Source organism: Nicotiana tomentosiformis, chromosome 3, assembly GCF_000390325.3.
Source record: "Nicotiana tomentosiformis chromosome 3, ASM39032v3, whole genome shotgun sequence".
Taxonomy (NCBI): domain Eukaryota; kingdom Viridiplantae; phylum Streptophyta; class Magnoliopsida; order Solanales; family Solanaceae; genus Nicotiana; species Nicotiana tomentosiformis.
Window position 1 is genome coordinate 58,859,629 of NC_090814.1, and position 23,664 is coordinate 58,883,292.

A 23,664-nucleotide genomic window follows, 5' to 3' on the forward strand; every position below is an offset into this window, starting at 1 on the left:
TTTTCCTCCCTTAATGTGGTAGAACACAAGTCTTTGAAAAACAAACTTATCTCTGTGATGGATTTTCAGATTCTTTCAAGCAAACCACAAAATGCAATAGGCACTAAGGTCTCCATGAAAACATAACAGTCATGACTTTTCAAATGGCTCAACTTCCCTACCTCCATATCTACGTTTTTTCCAAGATTCGACGCATAACCCTCAGGCATCTTCAATTTCGTAACCCAATCACAAATTTGTCGTCTTTCCTCCAAAGTGAATGCGTAACTTGCTTTGGGCTTGAATACCTTACCATTGTTTGCTGTATGCAAGTATAATTCAGGCCGCCTGCAATATTCTTGTAAGTCCATTCTAGCCTTCGGGTTATCTTTTATCTTACCTTTAACATCCATCACTATGTTGAACAAATTGTTAAAATAATTCTTCTCAATATGCATGACATCAAGGTTGTGTCGGAGAAGATTATCCTTCCAATAAGGCAACAATAATAACAAACCTAGTATGTTCCCACCAGGTGGGGTCTGGGGAGGGTAGTCTGTACGCAGACCTTACCCCTACCTAAAAGGTAGAGAGGCTGTTTCTAATAGACCCTCGGCTCAGGAAGGTAATAAGAAGAAGTGGATAGCAAGAAAGGAAGAAAGAGGGAAGAGAAAAGAAAAAGGGAGATATAAAGGATAATTAGTACCAAATACTAGAAACAAGGGATACAATACCTGAAGCGAACAAAATCACATAACGTAATAAAAATCTAAGAATATGAAGGGACATGCGTACTACTAAGACTATCGGTGAGCAACTAAAAACTACCCACTAACCTTCTACCTTAATCCTCGACCTCCACACCCTCCTATCAAGAGTTATGTCCTCAGTAAGATGGAGCAGCGCCATGTCCTGTCTAAATCACCTCTCCCCAGTACTTCTTAGGCCTACCTCGACCTCTCCTCAAACTCGTCATGGACAACCTCTCACACCTCCTAACAGGGGCATCAATGCTTCTTCTCTTAACATGTCCGAACCATCTCAGCCTCAACTCCAACATCTTGTCCTCTACGGAGGCTACTCCCACTTTGTCTCGGATAACTTCATTCTTAATCTTATCTCTCCTGGTATGCCCACATATCCATCTCAACATCCTCATCTCTGCTACTTTCATCTTCTGTATGTGGGAGTTCTTGACTGACCAACACACAGCTCCATACAGCATAACCGGTCGAACCACCACTCTATAAAACTTGCCCTTAAGTCTTAGCGGCATGTTCTTATCATATAAAATACCGTAAGCGAGCCTCCACTTCATCCAATCCGCTCTGATACGATGTGCGACATCTTCGTCAATCTCCCCGTTACCTTGGATAATAGACCCGAGATACTTAAAACTCGCTCTCTTGGGGATAACTTGAGCATCAAGCTTTACCTCTATGTCTGCTTCATGAGTCCCGTCACAGAATTTGCACTCCAAGTATTCTGTTTTGGTTCTACTCAATTTGAAATCTTTAGACTCCAAGGTTTGTCTACAAAACTCCAATCTCGCGTTAACTCCGCTTCGCGTCTCGTCAATTAACACTATATCATCGAAAAATAACATGCACCAAGGCACCTCCCCTTGGATGTGTCGCGAGAGTACATCCATCGCTAAGGCAAATAAAAACGGGCTAAGAGCCGATCCCTGGTGCAACCCTATCACCACAGGGAAATGCTCTGAGTCCCCACCCACAATCCTCACTCGAGTCTTAGCATCATCATACATATCCTTAATCACCCTAATGTACGCTACCGGAATGCCACTAGCCTCCAAATACCTCCACAGGACCTCCTTTGGAATTTATCGTATGCTTTCTCAAGGTCAATAAATACCATATGCAAGTCCTTCCTCCTCTTCCTATACTGCTCCACTAATCTCCTAACCAGATGAATTGTTTCCGTAGTCGAACGCCCCAAAATGAATCCAAACTGATTCTCGGAAATAGACATATACCTCCTCACCCTGGCCTCCACCGCCGTCTCCCAAACCTTCATAGTGTGACTCAATAGCTTGATACCCCTATAATTATTGCAATTTTGGATATCACCCTTGTTCTTGTAAAGCGGAACCATCGTGCTCCACCTCCATTCTTCGGGCATCTTCTTCATCTTAAAAATAACATTAAACAGCCTAGTGAGCCACTCTAAACTTGCTCGCCCCGTGCTCTTCCAGAATTCCACCGGGATGTTGTCTGGCCCCATCGCTCTGACCCTGTACATCTTACGCATCACCCCTTCCACCTCTTCTACCGTAATCCGCCTACAGTACCTAAAATACTGCCGGCTCTTGGAGTGCTCCAACTCACCCAGCACAATGCGTCTATCCCCCTCCTCGTTCAATAGTTTATGAAAGTATATCTGCCATCTTCTCCTAATACGTGCCTCATCCATCAATACTTTTCCATCCTCATCCTTGATGCACTTGACTTGGTCTAAGTCACGGGCCTTCCTCTCCCCCACCTTGGCCAACCGGTACAACTTCTTGTCCCCGCCTTTGCCCCCGAGCTCCTCGTACAAACGAGCAAACGCCGCATTTTTAGCCGTCGTAACTGCTAACTTTGCTTCTTTCTTTGCCTTTCTGTAACACTCCCGATATGTCCTTTTTTCCTCCTCGTTTGTACTCTCTACTATCTTCTAATAAGCAGTTTTATTAGTTTCCACTTTACCTTGGACCTCTCCATTCCACCACCAGTACCCTTTATGACCCCCGGGAGAGCCCTTCCTGACCCCTAAGACCTCTCTAGCAGCTGCGGCTAATGCAATTCGCAGTCGTGAACCACATACTAGACGCGTCCCCCTACTCATCCAGGCCCTCATAGCTAACAACCTCTCCCCTAACTCCTGAGCTTTGTCCTAGTTACCCCACTTGCTCTTAGGTTTCCTGTACACCGCCCTCTTCTTCCTACTACTCTTCTTGATCTCCAAATCCATAACTAGGAGCCTATGTAGGGTCGTAAGGTGCTCACTTGGGATGACCTTGCAATCAGTGTACAGACCTTTATCACATTTCCTGTAGAGAAGATAATCAATCTGAGTCTTGCCCATTGAATTTCGGAAAGTGACCAGGTGCTCTTTCCTCTTCGGAAAACTCGAGTTAGCTATAACCAAATCAAAAACTCTAGCAAAATCCAATAGTGAATTACCTCCCTCATTCCTATCCCCAAAATCGAACCCGACATGCACATCATCATAACCCCTACCACTAGCCCCAATATGGCCATTGAAATCTTCTGCAATGAATAACTTCTCTGTGTGTGGGATACTACGCACCATCTCGTCCAAATCCTCCCAGAATCACTTCTTGACCTCCTGGTCCAAACCTACCTGAGGAGCATATGTACTAATCACGTTTATAGTAAACCTACCAACTACAAGCTTAATACTCATCAACCTATTATTTACCCTCCTAACCTCAACCACGAGCTCTCTGAAGTCCCTGCCAACTAAAATACCTACCCCATTCTTATCCCCAGTGCTTCCTGAGTACCATAGTTTAAACCCGTCTATATCTCGTGCCCTAGTACCCTTCCATCTAGTCTCCTGAACACACGCTATGTTGATCTTCCTCTTCTGAAGAATCTTAACTAACTCTATAGACTTCCCCGTCAACGTCCCAATGTTCTAATACCCAACTCTCAGCCTAGAGGCTTCCTTACCCCCATCCCACCCCTGGACCCCACCCTCATCCCTACCCGAGGACATGACCTTACTCTCACATCGTACACTACCTCCACTATAAGAAAAAGATATTAGGTAAACACTACCACTAAGAACAAGTAGCAGGAACGAAGGACTACAAGCTAGGAACCCGAGAACAAAACAACTCAAAGGCGCTTCTACAAGAACAGTAACGCGAGCAGGCACTAGAACAGTATACCATGTCTAAGAAACTACCCCTATACAAACAAAGAATTAAAAGGGATAGATGAAAGCTTAAGCTTAAAACACTAGTAGAAAAGATAGAAAAACAAGCAAATGCTGTCTACCAAAACAATTAATCCAACTACGGGTTACCGGTAAGGCAACCAAAACTAATAAACGTGTACACAAACAAATGCAAATGTGTAATTCTCTATTTGTGGCAGAGATTTGGTACCGCCCTTCCTTTCCGGCGATGGGATTACGACAGCCGACAGAAGGAATTTCGAATTACTAAGAAGATAGAATCTGACACCAGTTTTCGTTCAAGAAGAGATACTTAAAGCTACAGATGAATATACCAGTAGATGTAATTGAGAATGATGAAAATTACCCAATTACTGATGTCAGAATGATGAATATACCATTAGATGTAATTGAGAATGATGAAGATTCTGTACCAAAAAGCTTACAGTTCGTAATATAATCCTTTTCCGATAAGGTAACTCTCAAAATATACTCTATTTCATCCAATTATGAGTAATACCATATTCGGGGAATCTATAAGGTGGAGCCTCAGTAACTTTACTGAAGTTCTGGACCCTCTCCCAAATTTTCTCACCTGAAAGTATCGGAGGTGGAGAATCATATTCCACTTTATTCTTTATTAATGCATTTTTCATCCTTCTAAACTCATGATCATCGGGCAAGAATTGATGGTGACAATCAAACCATGATTGCTTTCAGCTTTGTTTCAAAGTGAACGATTTACCATTTTCCATGCAGTAAGGACAAGCTAGCTTCCCATCAGTCATCCACCCAGACAACATTCCATACACAGGAAAATCGTTAATAGTCCACATTAAATTAGCACGCAAATTGAAATTCCGCTTGGTTGATATGTCATATGTTTCAACACCATCATACAACAACTGTTTTAGCTTATCAAACAAAGGTTGCAAATATACATCAATCAAACTTTTCGAATTACGTGGTCCGGGGATAATACAATTTAAGAATATATATGGACTAGTCATACACAACTCAGGTGGTAGATTATAAGGTGTAAGAAAGGCAGGTCAACATGAATATGGTGTCGCAGATATAGAAAAAGGCGTGAAGCCATCCACACACAGACCTAAACGAATGTTCCTTGGTTCACTAACAAAATCTGGATATGTCCTATCAAAGTGCTTCCAAGCTTCTCCATCTGAAGGATGACACATAACACCAGGTGGTCTTCTATTTTCAAAGTGCCATCTCATATGAGGAGCAGAACTCGTCAACGCATATAACCTCTTTAACCTAGGTATAAGAGGTAAATAATGCATCGCCTTGACAACGACCATATCCCCACTAGAAAGCCTCTTGAAACGAGGCTTTTCGCAAAATTTACAACTATCTAATATTGCATTATCTTTGTAATATAACATGCAACCATCTTCACAACAATCAATTCTCATTGACGAAGGTCCTAACTTAGAAACCAATCTTTTTGCCTTATAGAAATCACTAGGTAAGTTGATATTAAGGTCAACTAGTTCACTCATAAGGTCAATGAAAGAGTTCATGGCTGCTTGAGAAATATTCCAATCATATTTGATACTTAGTGATCTAATTGCAACAGACATCTCAGAGTGCGAACTTCCTTCACGTAGTGGACGACTAGCTTCCTCTAACTGTTCATAAAAATATTTTGCGTCATCATTAGGAGTTTGTTCAACATTTTCATTGGGCTCACCCCCGAAGTGCATCCCAAAAGCATCCGCAACCATATCCTGAATTCTAGAATCAAGATTTGTATTCTCCACCGACCTACTACTTTCACCAACAATCATGTTATAAAATATCTCACGACTACCATCGATCTCTCCATGATTAGTCCACACAAAGTAATTTTCTATAAACCCCTTCCTATAAAGATGAAGCATAACTTCCTCCATTTTTTAAACTTCATATAATCGCACCTCACACAAGGGCACCTAATTACTCCTTCACTTTGGTATGGTGGAAGTGACATTGCATGTCTAATAAAGTCATCAACTCCTTCTACAAAATCTTCCCGCAATCCCCGCCGATTAGGATAATTCCTATTGTACATCCAAGTACGATGTTCCATCTATACAAATAAAATAAGAATAAATTAATTTATTCTATAATTATAAATTAATTAAATATTTTTTAGTTAATTCAAGATAATTATTTTTTTCTAATTACACCAATAATTAAATTATATTAAATATAATTAATTATAAACTAAAAGTTCAATTTATATCCTAAAAAGTTCAATTCATATCCAAAAGGTTCAATTTATATCCTAAAAGTTCAATTTATATCCTAAAAAGATCAATTCATATCCAAAAGGGTCAATTTATATCCTAAAAGTTCAATTTATATCCTAAAAGTTCAATTCATATCCAAAAGGTCCAATTTATATCCTACAAGTTTAATTTATATCCTAAAAGTTCAATTCACAAGAACAAATCCTAAAAACTAAAAGTTCAATCCATATCCTACGAGTTTAAACATAAACTAAAAGTTCAATTTAAATCCTAAAAATTCAACCCATACCCTAAAAGTTCAATTTATATCCTATAAGTTCAATACATATCCTAAAAGTTCAATTCACAAGAACAAATCCTAAAAACTAAAAGTTCAATTCATATTATTCGATATAGGTCAAACGTTTTGTTTTTAATATTCATCGATGCATAGTAAGTTATAAGTCGATGAATCAATTTACAAATAGATATATTTGATGATAAATTATATATACTAATTAGGATCTTCACAAGTCTATCCCTAAAAGAACCTGACCCTGTGGTCCTGGCGCTTCGTATTCTTATATATATATATATGGTTATACCTATATACATACACACACACACACACTTCATTGTAATACTTTATATATATATATATATATATATATATATATATATATATATATATATATATATATATATATATATATATATATAAAACACACGTTTCGTTGTACTACTTTAACTACATATATAGTATGTTATAGTATATGTTAGTGTATTCATTATTTGTATTACAAAAGTGTTAACAGATTACATTTATATTATTTAGATAGCGAATATAAAAGTGATTCAAAAGTTTGACCAATATTGATCTAATAACCGACCAACTTTGGTCGGTTATTTTTCAGAAAATAAAATATACCGACCAAAGTTAGTCGGTAAATGCTTCCCCTGCATTAACCGACCAACGTTGGTCTGTAATTTTAAATATAAATTCTTAAATTTTATAAAATATTTTAAATAATAAAATAATTATTAAAATTTAAAAAATTGGGTCCACATTACCGACCAAAGTTGGTCGGTAATCCAAAAGTTTCTTTGACTAAGCAAGGCTGACCAGTTGGGTCAACTTGTTGACCAATTTACCGACCAACTTTGGTCGGTATTTATTTTTAAAAAAATATAAAATATTTTTTTTCCAGTTTCCATTCAAGCCGGACGATTTTTGGTCAACAAAAAAATAGTGTGTCTTAATTATAATTTTAGAAAAATTGAGTGTGTAAGATAATTATCGTCCGGAAAAAATATGTAATAGAGATTTGGTTCATAGGCACGAGTAACTTATGTACTTTGTCAATATATAATCGACAATACTGATTCATTCAGATTTCAGACAAAGCAAAGTCAAAACTTCCCGATACACATTTCACACTTCACATCGCAGACCGTAGAGTTGGTGGGCAATTGTGGGATAATAATAGTCAAAGGAGCAAAGAGGATGGAAAATAAATAAAGCTAGGAAAAGCATTTTCAGTTGTGTTAAAATTTTTGCCATTTTTCATTTTGCGATAATCAAATCAAGTGAACTAACGAACACCCTAAATTATACTCTTTTAAAATTTGACATAAGAAAAGTACAACTTAATTTTCTTGTAATTTTTGAATTAAATGAAAATAATTAGTTTAGTTCAATTTAGCTTTAAAATTTAATTAAATTGGCCATCGATAAATATACCAAATAATTTGGCGATGTATGAAGTATCAATTGACCGCGTTGAAGTTTCCTTTTTTGCTTAGTGAGAAGAAAACAGTCACAGGAAGGGAAGGCAATGATGCAGGGAGAGGATTCCTCTTTAATAAGATGTTAAGCAACGAATTAGTCAGAACTTCAAAGTAAATAGTATTAAATATAGGATAAAAACAATAAAAGAAAGATCTTAAGTCTTCTCTCATGATAGTCTTGTCTTGTATTGTCATGCATCATCTTATTTGGTTCCGCTAAACCACATTTTTAAAAAAAACAATAATATATCAATTCACATTTAGACAATATTTGGTTGCAGTTGAAAATAAAGAGAGTCTTTGAATTTAAAACTTTGAAAAAATATATATAATATTTTTCCAGCACAAAAGTAGAGTTTTTCATATAAAAGAAAAGAAAACCTTTTAGATATGTAAATAAAGTAAATATTTGACTTACTTAATAATACAATCTCAAAAAGCAAGAAAAACAGATTTTCAATAAAAATATATATTATAACTTTCTTATAAATATTTATGCCCCATATTAAACTTTGACTTTAGGTCACACATGTGCTCGAACTGCATCGTAACAAAACCCTACGGAAGGCCTCTCAAATCCAATATGATAATTAATTGTAGCAAGTGATAAGGATCCTTTAGCTGGAGTGACAATTAAGTGAGCATCATAAGTTCTTTTAGGAGTATAGTATCCTTTTTTTTTGTTTTTTCTTTCTTATTTATTTGAGATAGACGAAAATCCCCAAAATATGCTTTCTCATGCGGGAATAATTCTTTCCATCCAATCATGCTTGCTAAATGATCCCATATTCTTCAATAGATGACTTCCCAAGCTCAATTATTTTGTGACTTCAATTATAGATTCCTCTCGAAGGTCACATCTAGCAAAAGAGGTTAAAAAGGATAAAAAGCAGTAACAAGATAAAATCACATTTTGACTTAGCTTTATGTTTGCAATTTCACTCTTTATTCATTTTAGTTTCCTACTCCAGAAAACGGCAATAAAAGGAACTGCAAACAGCGCTTCTTTTGGTAAAGTGCATATTAAGTTATTAACAAAACATTCTCGTCAAACATAATCTCTTTAATTTAGCAGATTTCTTTACCTTATTATATTACTATAACAAGGTAGAATTGAATGAAAAAGGAAAAACAAAAGCAGTACTAGATTTAATATTAATTCAGTACATATACATTTGTATCCTGTTCTTTTCCATAGGGGGCCAAAGGAAAGCGTAGCCCGTAGGATTAGGCAAACTTTGAATAGAAGAATATTGAAGGGGCCAAAGGCCATGTCTCTATCTCACACTGTAGCCATCGTGATAATAGCTAAGGAAAAGTACTTGATACAATTAATAATGGCGAATGCTATCATACTCATTGTGAAAAAGAAAGATTATCGTACTCACAGTAATTACACAAAAATATTATTAGCAATAAGTGTCATAATTTGTATTTGTAGCGTGATGACATAAAAATTGCTAATTACGCAGGCGTATATCATGTCCTTAACATATACTATTATAAAGTTAGAAAGTAAATTTTAAAGGTACTCTCTAAAAGAATAATTACAGACAGAATATAAAACATTTATTTTAGGGCATAAAGTTGTATTTTCTTTTAATCTCAAAATTTTAAGTTTGATTATGATGTTGTTATTGAAAGGAGGTTAAGGCCTCATTTTTGCTTGGAAATTTTATATGCTATAGCTAAATAATACACCATATTTATTATAAACCAAAATATTTTTAAAATATTATTATTTATAGTCACTTTTTATATTTTATAGCAAAGTACAAATATATACAACTGATCCCTCAACTTTTCCCTCAATCCTATCTCTATTCTCCCTCAACTCTCTCTTCGCCCTCGGCAAGGCTGTCGTCCAGTCGGTCATCTTCTCCGGTGGAGCTCTACCGGAGCTCAACTAAACATCTGCCCCTCTCTCTCACTCTTCCCTTCTCTCATCTCCACCATTAGATCCAACCGCCTCCCTCCCCCTCTCTCTCTCTCTTCCCTTCTCTCATCTCCACCGTCAGATGCAAATCTGAAAATCATGAAGTCGCGATGGGTCCATTATCGGCGGCGAAAACAATGGAGGAAGAAGATATGAGGCGTCACCAGATCTGGATCTAACGGAGATGCCGGAATCCATGGCTTCTTCTCCTTCTTTGTATGATCTCATATCTGAGTGTATTCGTCTGACCGGATTTTGATAGATACAATGAGATAATATGTTCTCAGATCTGACTGAATTTTTGTTCGTCTCCATTTTTAGTTTTAATACAATGCATACAATATTTTGCTTGGCCGAAAGACGCTATCTCCGGCGAACTTTCTTTTCTTCTTTGCTATTGAGTCACATACAATGATAAAAATACATTATATTCTATACAAATATACTCGCATTTGAGTGTATTCTGTATTTTCAATGCAAATACAATTTATTTTTTATATTTTCGCTTGTATTTATGTATTCTGAAGGTTATTTTTTGTGGCAGATCTCAATATTTTTTGAACTTTTATTATTTGAATACATTCTAATTAAATACAGTGTAAAAGTAACTACAAATCAATATGGTGAATTGAATACAACTGAATATCACTGTTTTTGTGATTTTTTGTTGTCTGAATGCAGTCGAATTGAATGCAATGAAATTGAATACAATGTAAATTAGTTAAGAATGAATATAGCCAAATTGAATACAGTGTATACAGCTGAATTGAATAGAGCAGTATACACCCTATTTCTTATTTTTTGTTGTTTGAATACAACTTAATTCAATACAACCAGAGGCGGATCCAAGATTTAAATCCTATGGGTTCAATTTTAAGATTTTTAACATTGAACCTATTATATTTTTAAAGTTATGGGTTCAGTTGAACCCGTAGCTAGTACGCTACATCCGCCTCTCAATACAACGAAATTGAATACCATGTAAAATATATAAGAATGAATACATACGAATTGAATACAGTGTATACAACCGAATTGAATACAACGACATACAAAAATGAACTTTTGTTTCCAGATGAAGGAACAAACAAATTTTAATTTGTGATATATATATATATATATATATATATATATATATATATATATATATATATATATATATATATATTAAATATTATTTATTACTCGCTATTTAAATTATAAATTTATATTTAAAATAAACATATGATATTATTATAAATTGATAACTAGTATGAGGTTATACGGTACTTCTGGGCGAAGAACTTGATGCTGGTGTTGGATTCCATGAAGTAGTGCTTCGGCCCAATGAGACAGATGCCTACTTGAAGATGAAGCCTCCTTAGGTTGGATCAAGTTTTATTTATTGAAAATTTTACATCCTATAACAAAGGTATATACCCTATTTATTATAAATCAAAACTATTTTAAAATATTATTTTCTATAGCTACCTTTTATATTTTATAGAAAAATAAGTATTTTATGGTATATACTACCATTGAGGCATGAAATAAGGAATGAAATAAGGCATGAATTACACTATTTATGTTTTTTCTCTCTCTTAGACAACTAGACATACCTATTTTTAAGGGATTGCCGTTACTGTATTCATGAATATATGGTGCGAATACATGTAAATACATGCGCGTATAGTTGTATTTATGAATACAACAACGCGAATACATGTGAATATATGCGCGTACAACTGGACTGCCCTGATTTTAGGCGCTTTTTGCTGCTGTATTCATGAATAAATAGCACGAATACATGCGCGTACAACTGGACTGCCCTGATTTCAGACAATTTTTACTGCTATATTCATGAATACGGTAGCGCGAATACATGTGAATACATGCGCTTACAGCTGGACTGCCCTGATTTTAGTCACTTTTTATTGTTGTATTCATGAATATATGGCGCGAATACATGTGAATTGTCATGGGCTGCTTTCCAGCCATGTCCCATGACCCCTTGGACGCGCCCCGTGGCGTCCTGGCAAGCCTCCCCACACCCAGTGCCACGGTCGGCCCTGTGGTCTCGGCATCTCCAAGTGACAAGCGCGCATGTGCCTCTGTCTCCCCACCGATAGCCATCGCCAGCGCCCAGCCACAGACAGATGCCAACAGCGTCGCGCACGCAGACAACGCCGCGCGCGCAGACCCTGATGCTAAAGACAAAGTTGCTGCCAACAGACTTGTTTCTACCTTGTAGAAGACTAAGTCATTTTCATTGTAAATATAGAGTAGTTTTACATCATTTTCTTTCAATGTGCTTCTACAGCTTATTTAGGTCAAGTTACGTAACTTTGGTTTATTTTTTTAAGCATTATTAAGGGGGATCAAGCAATCAAACTTTCTAGCAAGCAAGCAATTTCTATACTGGTGTCTCTCCCCCTCGACACCGTGTTGCTTTTCAGTAATATCTTTCATTAATGCAATCAAGTTTTCTTTTATTCTCAATTCTCTTTTCTGTTCTCTCAATTGCTTTTGACATTGGCTTCCCCGTACGACACTCACAATCTAGTCTAGCGTACGGAGGGGACCTCAATTGATGGATAGTAACTACACGGACATCGGTTGCTTAGCCTTACGTCGCTCTTCCAAGGAATTTCAGGAAGGCACCGCGTAACAGTTGGTATCAGAGCCTAGGCTCGACATCGGACGAGCGAACACATTGCCATTACCACCATTTCTGACCATGGTGAATCATGGGGACCGCATTATGGCCCTTGAAGAGACGGTTGATGTATTACGACCCATCATGGATACGGTGCCTGAACTAAGAACCAACCTAGTGCAAAGGTTAGACGACCTGGACCGCAGATTACTCCAGGCTAAAGTTGACATAGAAAACATCAATCGCGACTCTGAGGGAGACCAGCAAATGGTAGCCGCATAGGCAGCTAAAATTTTTGGCAAATTTGAGGGCCTCCAATAGGAGCGTGCCGAGGATTTAAACTACAAGCCCAAGAGGCAGACATGGTGCTGTGAACCTCGCCCCCGTGATACAAAAACTGAAAATGCCTGAGCCAAAGCCATACAGTGGGGCTCGGAATGCCAAAGAAGTGGAAAACTTCATCTTCGACATCGAACAATACTTTAATGTCGTTGGGGACCTAGAAGATGCTAAGAAGGTAGCAACTGCTGCCATGTACCTTCAGGGTGATGCTAAACCCTAGTGGCGGGTAAAGCACGAAGCCATCAAGGCCGGTGAAGATACCCTCGAGACGTGGGAAAAACTGAAGGCAGCCATACGCCTACAGTTCTTCCCCGAAAATGTTGATTACAATGCAAGGAGAAAGCTACGGGAGCTCCGCCAGACCAAATCAGTGCGTGACTACGTGCGAGAATTCTCCGCACTCATGTTGAACATACGAGACATGGGGGACAAAGATAAACTCTTCAAAGACAAAGGGTAGGTACTTTACCCAAGGCGATCCAAGCAGCAGAGTGCCTTGGGGACTAACAAGTGGAAGCTCGGAAGGATAGGCCTCAACAACCTGTCCGAAGGGGATACAAATGGGCCAGCCTAGAACTGGGGGCCCTAGCAGAAGTGGAGGAGATCGGAGTGCAACCAAATCTAAGGCCCCCTCCTCAGGCAGTACTAGTGTTGCATCTAACAGCAACGATCGGGATAGGAAACCCTTTTCAGGATGCCGTTATTGCGGCGGTCCACATTGGAATAATGAATTCCCTCATGCACAGATGAACGCCCATCAAGCTTTTGATGATGGGACAGATGACGACGCAGATGATGCCGACCAGACCGAACCCGTAGGTGCCTTCAATACCATAGTTGGCTTTATTTCTGAAGCCTTAGTGGGAACTAATGCTGGTATCCGTAAGAAGAAGGACCCATGCCCAATCACCAAGAAAGGGAAAAAGAAGGCGGATGAGAAGAATCCTCTTAAACAAGAGAGGACCTTAATGTTCGTCGAGATGAAGGTGAACGGCAAGCCATTCAGGCGATGGTAGACATGGGTGCTATCCACAAGTACTTAGCCTCGACTCAGGTGGAGCGCCTTGGTCTAGTTGTAGGTAAGGGCAGAGGTCGAGTCAAAGCTATCAGTGAAGTACCAGTGAAGCTTGGCCCTTATGAAGGAAAATTCAACCTGCACGTGGTGATTATAGATGACTTCCAGTTGATAGTAGGGATGGAATTCCTGAGACAAACCAACACCATGCTTGTACCGTATGCCGACATGTTACTAATGATGGGAGCAAATGGGGCCAATCCCTGTATTATCACGTGCCTGCCCATAAAGATGTCCGTTGAGAACATCTCGGTCTTGCAGTTGAAGAAAGGGGTCAAAAGATATGAACCTACGTTCCTGGCTACCCTTTGTATTGAAGATATAGAACGCTCCTCGGGTCCCATTCCTGCACTTGTGAAGGAGCTGCTACTGGAATTTGAAGACATCATTCCACAAGATATGCCAAAGCGACTCCAGCCTAGGCGCACTGTGGACCATGAGATTGAGTTGTTGCCGGGTGCGAAGCCACCCGCCGGGGGCCATACAGAATGTCACAACCCGAACTCACCGAGCTTCGAAGACAATTGATGAAAATGCTAGACACGGGGATCATTGTACCCTCCAAGCATGACGGCAGCTTACGACTCTGTGTGGATTATCGGGCTCTAAACAAAATCACTGTGAAGAACAAGTACCCTATTCCGCTAATGGCAGACTTGTTTGATAGGCTAGGTAGTGCAACAGTGTTCACCAAAATAGACGTGAAGACGGGTTATTGGAAAGTTCAGATTGCGGAGGGTGATGAACACAAGACAACCTGTGTAACCAGATATGGATCGTACGACTTCCTGGTTATGCCATTCGGCTTCACTAATGCTCCAGCCATATTTTGCACCCTGATGAACCAAGTCTTTCGAGAGTACATTGACGAATTCATAGTGGTCTACTTGGATTACATTGTGGTATATAGCCAAACAATGGAAGAACACCTGGAGCACTTGCGGAAGGTCCTAGGCCGATTGCGGGGGCACGAATTATATGCAAAGCTATCCAAGTGCTCATTTGCTCAAAAACGGATGGACTTTCTCGGACATGTCATCGAGGAAGGGCGGATTAAGATGGATCAGCAGAAGATTTAGGCTATCACAGATTGGCTGTCGCCCAAGGATATCCATGCCTTGAAGGCGTTCCTTGGCCTATGCAACTTCTATCGGCGATTTGGGAAATATTACTCCCTCATCGCGGTACCACTGGCAGAACTTCATAACAAGGTCACGCCTTGGGATTGGGGACCCAGGCGAGCGGAGGCCTTCAACACATTGAAAACGGCTATGTCTAGTAGCCCCGTATTGGCCCTCCCGGACTTGGCCAAGCCATTCGAGGTACAAATGGATGCCTCCGACTATGCCCTTAGTGGAGTCTTGCTACAAGAAGGGCATCCTGTAGCGTACGAGAGCCGGAAGCTGAAGGATGCAGAGCGGCGCTATGCCGCCCACGAGAAAGAATTATTGGTTGTCGTTCATTGCTTACGCCTTTAGAGGCACTATCTGATGGCAACCCCGTTCGTGGTCAAGACAAACAACATGATTGTAAGCCATTTCATGACCCAGCTGAAGCTGAATGGTCGACAGGCTAGGTGGCAGGAACTCCTAGCGGAATTTCACTTCAACCTGGAGTACCGAAGTGGGAAAACTAATCATGTTGCTGATGCGCTCAGTCGGAGAGCTGATCTAGCATTGGTGTGCCTACTCGCAATCCTAAGGGGAGCGAAGTAGCCACCACCATAAAAGACCAGATACAGGATCTACTCATTAAGGACCCTGTTGCACAGTATTTGGTTGATTTGGTAGGACAAGGCAAGACTCGCCAGTTCTACATAGAAGATGGTTTTCTAAAAGTGAAAGGGAACCAACTTTGTGTTCCTAAAGGAGGAGATATGCGAAGGACTCTTCTGGCGGAATGCCATGATATTTTGTGGGCCGGTCATTCCGGTGAGAAACGCACCATGGCATTACTTCGTAGTGCATATTATTGGCCTCAAATGGCCGATGACGTCGCTCAATATGTGAAGACTTGTCTATTATACTAGAAGAATAAGTCGGACCGCTTGACGTAAGCGGGACTCTTGGAACCACTAGCTGTCCCAAAAAGACCTTGGGAAAGCATTTCCCTAGATTTCATCACCGGATTACCCAAGGTCGGAGATCTTACAACTATCTTGGTTATGGTGGATTGGTGTTCCAAGTATGCTACCTTTATAGCAGCCCCACAATATATATCAGCAGAAGATACAGCTCGACTCTTCTTCTCTCATGTCGTCAAATATTGGGGCCTGCCTAAAGACATCGTTAGTGATCGCGACTCACGCTTCACTAGCAACTTTTGGACCTAACTCTTTAAGTGCCTCATGTTAAAATTGAGTCACAGATCAAGTTTTCATCTACAATCTGATGGCCAGACGGAGCGATTCAATGGCATGGTGGAGGAATATCTTCGCCACTTCGTAATCGGATCACAGAAGAACTGGGTGAAGCTTCTGGATGCTTCTCAACTATGTTTCAATTCACAAAAGAGCTCTAGTACCAACAAAAGTGCTTTTGAAATTATTACCGGACAACAACCGCTACTCTCACACACCGTGAATGCACCAAACATGTCAAAATCTCCTGGAGCTGGTAGCTTCTCAAAAGAATGGAAGCGAAACTTAGAGATAGCGCGGAGCTACCTTGTCACAACCCAAAAGCGGATGAAGAGGCATGCTGATCAAAATCGTCGCTTAGTTGAATACCAAGTAGGAGACAAAGTGATAGTCAAAATCCCAAAGCGGTACTTATTTGCGAGGGTCCATGACCCTCACCTATTGAAAAAATATATTGGACCCTTGTCCATTGAAAGACACATTGGAAAAGTTGCATACCGGGTAGATACCCCAGCTTGGTGGAAAATCCATCCCGTTTTCCATGTCAATCTCCAGAAACCTTTTTGGGAAGATATGAAGGATCCTTCACGGATCCAACTCAAAATACCAAGTATTCGAGGCCCCAATTCTACCGAAAAAAAGCGTGCTGAAGCTATTCTTGATGATTGAGTGATTCATGCCTCAAGGAAAGATCACCAAGAGTTCTTGGTGAAATGGCAGGGATGTGATGCAGAGGAGAATACCTAGGAGAGGGGAACAAACCTCAAAGCATACATGAGCCTAATTGATGATTATCTTGCAAGTAAGGTGCCGAGGACGTCGCCAACTCAGGTGGGGAGAATGTCATGGACGGCTTTCCACCCATGCACCATGACCCCTTGGACGCGCCCCGTGGCATCCTGGCAAGCCTCCCAACTCACAGCGCCACGGTCGGCCTCGTGGTCTCGGCAGCTCCAAGTGACAAGCGCGCATGTGCTTCTGTCGCCCTACCGATAGCCATCGCTAGCGCCCAGCCACAGGCAGATGCTAATAGCGTCGCCCGCGCAGACCCTGATGCTAGAGATAAAGTTGTTGTAAACGGACTTGTTTTTACGTTGTAGAAGACTAAGTCCTTTTCATTGTAAATATAGAGTAGTTTTACTGCATTTTCTTTCAGTGTGCTTCTACAACTTGTTTAGGTCAAATTATGTAACTTTGGTTTATTTGTTTTAAGCATTATTAAGGGGGATCCAGCAATCAAACTTTCTATCAAGCAAACAATTCTCTGTACTGGTGTCTCTCCCCCCGACACCATGTTACTTTTCTGTAATAGCTTTCATTAATGCAATCAAGTTTTCTTTTATTCTCAATTCTCTTTTATGTTCTCTCAATTGCTCTTGACATTAGTTTTTCTGTACGGCACTGACAATCTAGTCTAGCGTATAGAGGGGACCTCAGTTGGCGGACAGTAGCTATACGGACATCGGTTGCTTAGCCTTACGTCGCCCTTCTAAGGAATTTTAGGAAAGCGCCGCGTAACAGAATACATGCGCATACAGCTTGGCTGCCCTGATTTTAGGCACTTTTTGCTACTGTATTCATGAATACAACAACGCGAATACATGTGAATATACTACCATAACAACTGAATAGTAGCTATAGGAAGTAATTATGTATATGGTAGCTATAGGAAGTTAATAGCCACTAAACAATAGTGGTTTCTGAAAATTCCTTTTATTTATTTAAGTCATTATCTGACCCGGATATTGTAAATACAAAAACTTTCTCATTATTTTGTACAGTTTTCTGATTAATGAAAATCATTTTTTCTTTCCGCTCATGCTCTCTATTCTCACTTCATACCTAAATTGAGGTTTAGGGCTTTCTTCACACATTTCTCTCGCAAATTACAAGGGTCAAGTCATACCTTTCAGCAAACCACAAAGACAAATCTAAACCTATTCCCTATATATATTTGGTTCATTAGTGTTTAAGGGTGATTTCAAGCCAAAATTGTAACAGCAAATACATGAATAATTCCAGCTTTTATTGCGGAGGACAAAATTAGACTATTTTGCATAGTCAAGGATAGGGGTGACAAACATGCAGATCAGATAGAGTCCAGAACCCAAATAGTGTCTAATTAGAATCAAGCGATCAAACTATGGTGGAAAAAGAGAGGAACAAAAATAGGTATAACGCATTAATTAAATGCGCTATGTTCCTTTTTTTTAACGGAGGATGTTAACGTCCGTCTCTCTCTTTCTTTCTTTTTGAAATACACATGGTGCAGGAAAAGCAGATAAAGAGAATTTAATATACTAAAAGATAAGCATAGTGCTGGGTGGTGCAATTGTTAAAGGCTAGATTTAAAGCTAGTTCTAGCCTTGATGTCCAAGGTTTGATACCTCCCACCAACAAAATTTTGTTTTTCTATTTCTTTTTTATTTTTCATTTCTTTTCATTATTTGGTTTAAGTATTTAAATATAAATACTTTAATATTTATAATTACTTTTTAATATAATTAAAATAATTTAATATTTATTAGAAAATTATGATTTTTAAATTCATTCAAAGTTAAAAAAGAGAAGCCTTTTATTATTTCGTTAAAAAATGTCACGACCCCAATTTCCCTCCGTAGGATGTCGTGATGACACCTAGTCTGTAAGACTAGGTAAGCCCAATATTCATGCAGAATATAATGGAAATAATAATTAAAGTCTCAATAACTCAACAACTAATATAAAATAACTTCGCAACTCAGCATATACAACTTCCCAAAACCAGGTGATAACAAGTCACAAGCTCTACGAATAAGTACTGATCATCCCTATACAACAATGTGTCTATAAAAGGAAAGAAAATGAAGTAGACTAGATAGAGGGGGGATTCCAAGGCCCGCGGACGCCGGCAGGTATACCTTGAAGTCTCCGAACTGAGCTTGCCTCACTAGTGCATGGACTGGTAGGAAGTATCTAGATCTACACAAAAAGATGTGCAGAAGCGTAGCATGAGTACACCACAACGGTACCCAGTAAGTATCAAGCCTAACCTCGATAGAGTAGTGACAAGGTCAGGTCAAGATCCTACTGGAATAAATAAGAAACTGAATAAGTGTATAACAGTTGAATAACGATAACGATAGAAATGAGACAGTAAAGAAATACACCGAGAATAGCTACACTGAACTACGACAAATAATGCATCACAGAAGAAAACAAGGAATGATATGACATGGAATAAAACAACAAAACACAAGTGAAGTAATTGCCAAGTATCAACAAGAGTCACTACCGAGGTACCGCCTCGTAGTCTCAAATCACAAATCGATTCACAATCTTTCCTTTAATCACCGCGGGAGCCTTGCATTTATTTTTTAAAAAAATTATTTTTTTTGAAATAGCTTCCTGCGTTTTAGCCCACCTTATTACACCGCGTGGCTTCAAGTAGTTTTCCTACTAGTAACATGCGTATCGAGCCCACCTTATCTCACTGCATGCATTTCAACCCCATAACCGTATACCACCGCATGTGTATCAATATCACAACGTTTCACAAATCGCACCTCAAGTGACCAATATCACAACTTGCCAAAGAAAGCAACAATAATGGTGTTTTCACAATAAATATCCCATGGCTCAACCACAATGTATACAAGAGTCTCAACAATAACAACCGAAAGTGAATATTCAACAGAATAGTATTTCACCACTTAACACTTTGCCTCAACGTAAATCATGGCCTTTATAACGCAATATCAATTTCAACAACAAGATATTCCAAGAATAACAACTTCAAGTAAAGAACTCAGCGGATAAATAATAAATAAGAAATAGAGGAAACAATACTTCAACTAAATATGTAAGGCAATTAACAAGTAAGAGATAAGACAAGTACAACATGTGAAGATAGACTAGTAATGATGATTATAATATGTAAAGGTAATTCAATTAAGGCATGAAAGGAATTTACATAGCTAAAACCGATAAATTTTCACATTTAGCCCATGTACATACTCATCACCTTGCGTACACGGCTTTCACACATCATAATTATCACAAACAACACCAATCCTAGGGGGTAATTCTCCCACACAAAGTTAATCAACCTCAAAACACGCTATCTCAATCCACTAGTAGGCCTTTCTCTCGATTATCCAACTCCGAACGGCTCGAATCTAGCCAAAAAAACTTCATACCATAAATATAAACTATAGAAAACTATTTCGAAGAATAAAGTGATGATTTTTACAAAGAAACAAAAAGTCAACTCAAAAAGTCAATTTGGGCCTCCATCTCGGAACCCGACCAAAATTACAAAATCCAAACACCCATTCGATAACGAGTCCAACCATACAAGAGTTACTCAAATCCGACCTCAAATCGCCTTTCAAATCCCCAAATTTTAGCATAAGAAGTTTTCACAAAATTTTCCAAATTTCCAACTCAAAACACTAATTAAATGATGAAAACAACAATAGATTCGTGTAATATAGCCAAAACCAAGCTCTCTAGGTCCAAAAATAGATAATGAATCAAACCCTCGAATCTAGGCCTTTTCTGCCCAGTGATTCCGCACCTGCGGTCACTCAGTTGCATCTGCGATGCCGCATTTACGAAAAATCCATCGCAGGTATGGTTCCAATTTAATTCCTGAGGTTCCGCTTCTGCGGTCAACTGCTTGCACCTGCGAACCCGCTTCTGCAGAGAAAACAACCCCACTTGCTTCCTTGCCCAAAGCCTCCCTCCAAATTCCGCTTCTGCAGAAGACAAGTCCGCGCCTGCGGAGGCGCACCTGCGCCCAGGTGTTCGCACCTGCGAGCCCAGGCCTGGGCTGTCCACTCCGCTTCTGTGCTTCGCTACTCGCACCCATGAGTCCGCACCTGCGGCTAATCCGTCCGCAAGTGTGATTACACCATAAGGGATGATGCTTCAGCAACATGATCAAGTCCAAGTTTGATCCGTATTCAATCCGAATCACACCCGGGGCTCCCGGGACCTCGTCCGAATATACCAACAAGTTCCAAAACACGTAACGGACCTACTCGAGGCCAAAAATCACTTCAAACAATATCGATTCCACGAATCGCAACCCAATTCAAGCCTATTAAAACTATGAACTTCTGAATTCCAAAACTAATACCGATTCATATCAAAACAACTACGATTGACTTCAAATTTTGCACACAAGTCATAAATGACATGACAGACCTATTCCAACTTTCGAAATGGGAATCCGACCCTGATATCAATAAAGTCAATTCCCGGTCAAACTTTCCAACCTTCCAAACCTTTAACTTTCTAACTTTTATCAATTCAAGCTGAAACGACTTACGAACCTCCAAATCAACATTCGGACACGCTCTTAAGTCCAAAATCACCATACGGAGCTATTGGAACCATCAAAACACCATTTCAAAGTCGTCTACACTAAGGTCAAACTACGATCAACTCTTTCAATTTAAAGCTTCAACTTAGGGACTATATGTCACATTTCACTCTGAAACTCACCTGAAACCAAAACTAAATACCCCACCTGGTCACGTAACCATAATACAACATAGAGGAGACAATAAATAGGGGATCAAGGCTAAAATACTCAAAACAACTGGTCGGGTCATTACAAAAAATCTACCGATATTTTTCATAGTTGTTATTTTGTATTATATGCAAAATAAAATTATTATTTTTTCTTTTTATTTTCAAATTAGAATTATGAGATTTATTTTATAGTTAAAATTTTCATAAGAGAATAATATATACATTTTAATCTATTGCTTGAAATTTTTTATTTTCTAATATTTTTCTTTTTAAATTTAATTATTAAAATTTTAGTTATATTTACCCTATATGAATTTTATTAATCAAAATTATAATTATAAATACTATAATTTTCTTATTATTAAATATAAACTAATTATAACCATTTAATCTTTAAAATTATAAATCAAGAATTATTACTTGCTAAGTAATGGATTATGATTTTTATATTCTTATCAGGACAATTAATTAAATAATTGTTCATAAACTATATAGTTATAATAAAGTTTAGTTTTTGAAAATTTAGTTTAGAAAAATTAATTAAATGGTTGTTCATAAATTAAATGGTTATAATCAGTTTAGTTTAGATAAATTTTATTAGAAAATATTTATTCTATGAGCAAACATTTAATTAGTTTTCCTAATAAGAATATAAAAATTATGTTCCGTTACTTAGCTGATAATAATCCTAATGGATTATAATTTTAAAAATTTAATGGATAATACAATTACAATAGCCAAGGAATAAAAGGAGAAATAAAAAACACATTTCAGGAAAAATATAGAAAATATAATTAGAATTTTGATTAATAAAATTCATATAGTGTCAATATAACTAAAATTTTAATAATTAAATTTAAAAATAAATATATTAAAAAATAAAAGAATTCCATGCAATAGATTAAACTGTATATATTAATAAAATTTCTCTTATGAAAATTTTAACTATAAAATAAAACTCATAGTTCTAATTTGAAAATAAAAAGAGAAAAATAATAATTTTGTTTTCCATATAATACAAAATAATAACTATTAAAAATATCGGTAGATTTTTTTAATGAAATAATAAACGGCTTCTCTTTTTTAGTTTTACTTTAAATGAATTCAAAAATCATAGTTTTCTAATAAATATTAAATTATTTTAATTATATTAAAAAGTAATTATAAATATTAAAGTATTTATATCTGAATACTTAAACCAAACAATGAAAAGAAATGAAAAATAAAAAAGAAATAGAAAAACAAAATTTTGTTGGCGGAAGAAATCGAACTTTGGACTTCTAGGCCAAAACTAGTACATTAAATTTGTTTTACTTGCTTTTCATGTGCCATCTGTATTTCAGAAGGAAAGAAAGAGTTAATAAAAAAAGGACATAGCGCATTTAATTAATGCGTTATACCTATTTTTTTACCTCCTTTTTCTTTCGCCATAGTTTAATCGCTTTAATCTAATTAGAAACTATTTCGATTTCGGACTCGGGTCGGATATGAGCGGATCGAAAACGGATAATGTAAAAAAGGATAAATTATTCGACCCGACACATATTTAATTCGAATAGAAAATGGGTTAATCATGAGATAATATGGATATCCATGTTTTCCATAACTTCTTGATTATAGATCACGTTTGGGAGAGTTTTTGGCTCCCAAATTTGAGAAACCCCCGATTTGAATCTTTACAAATGTAAAAAATAAATTCATTATTTATCCATTTTCTAAGTGAATATTATGGTTCTTATCCATATTTAATCCGTTTTTAAAAAAATTATTATTTAACTATTTTTTATGAATAATATGGATTGACAACTATTTTATTTATTTATTTTGCCACCATTACTCAAGAGTAAGGTGGGGAGTTCTTGGAGAGAG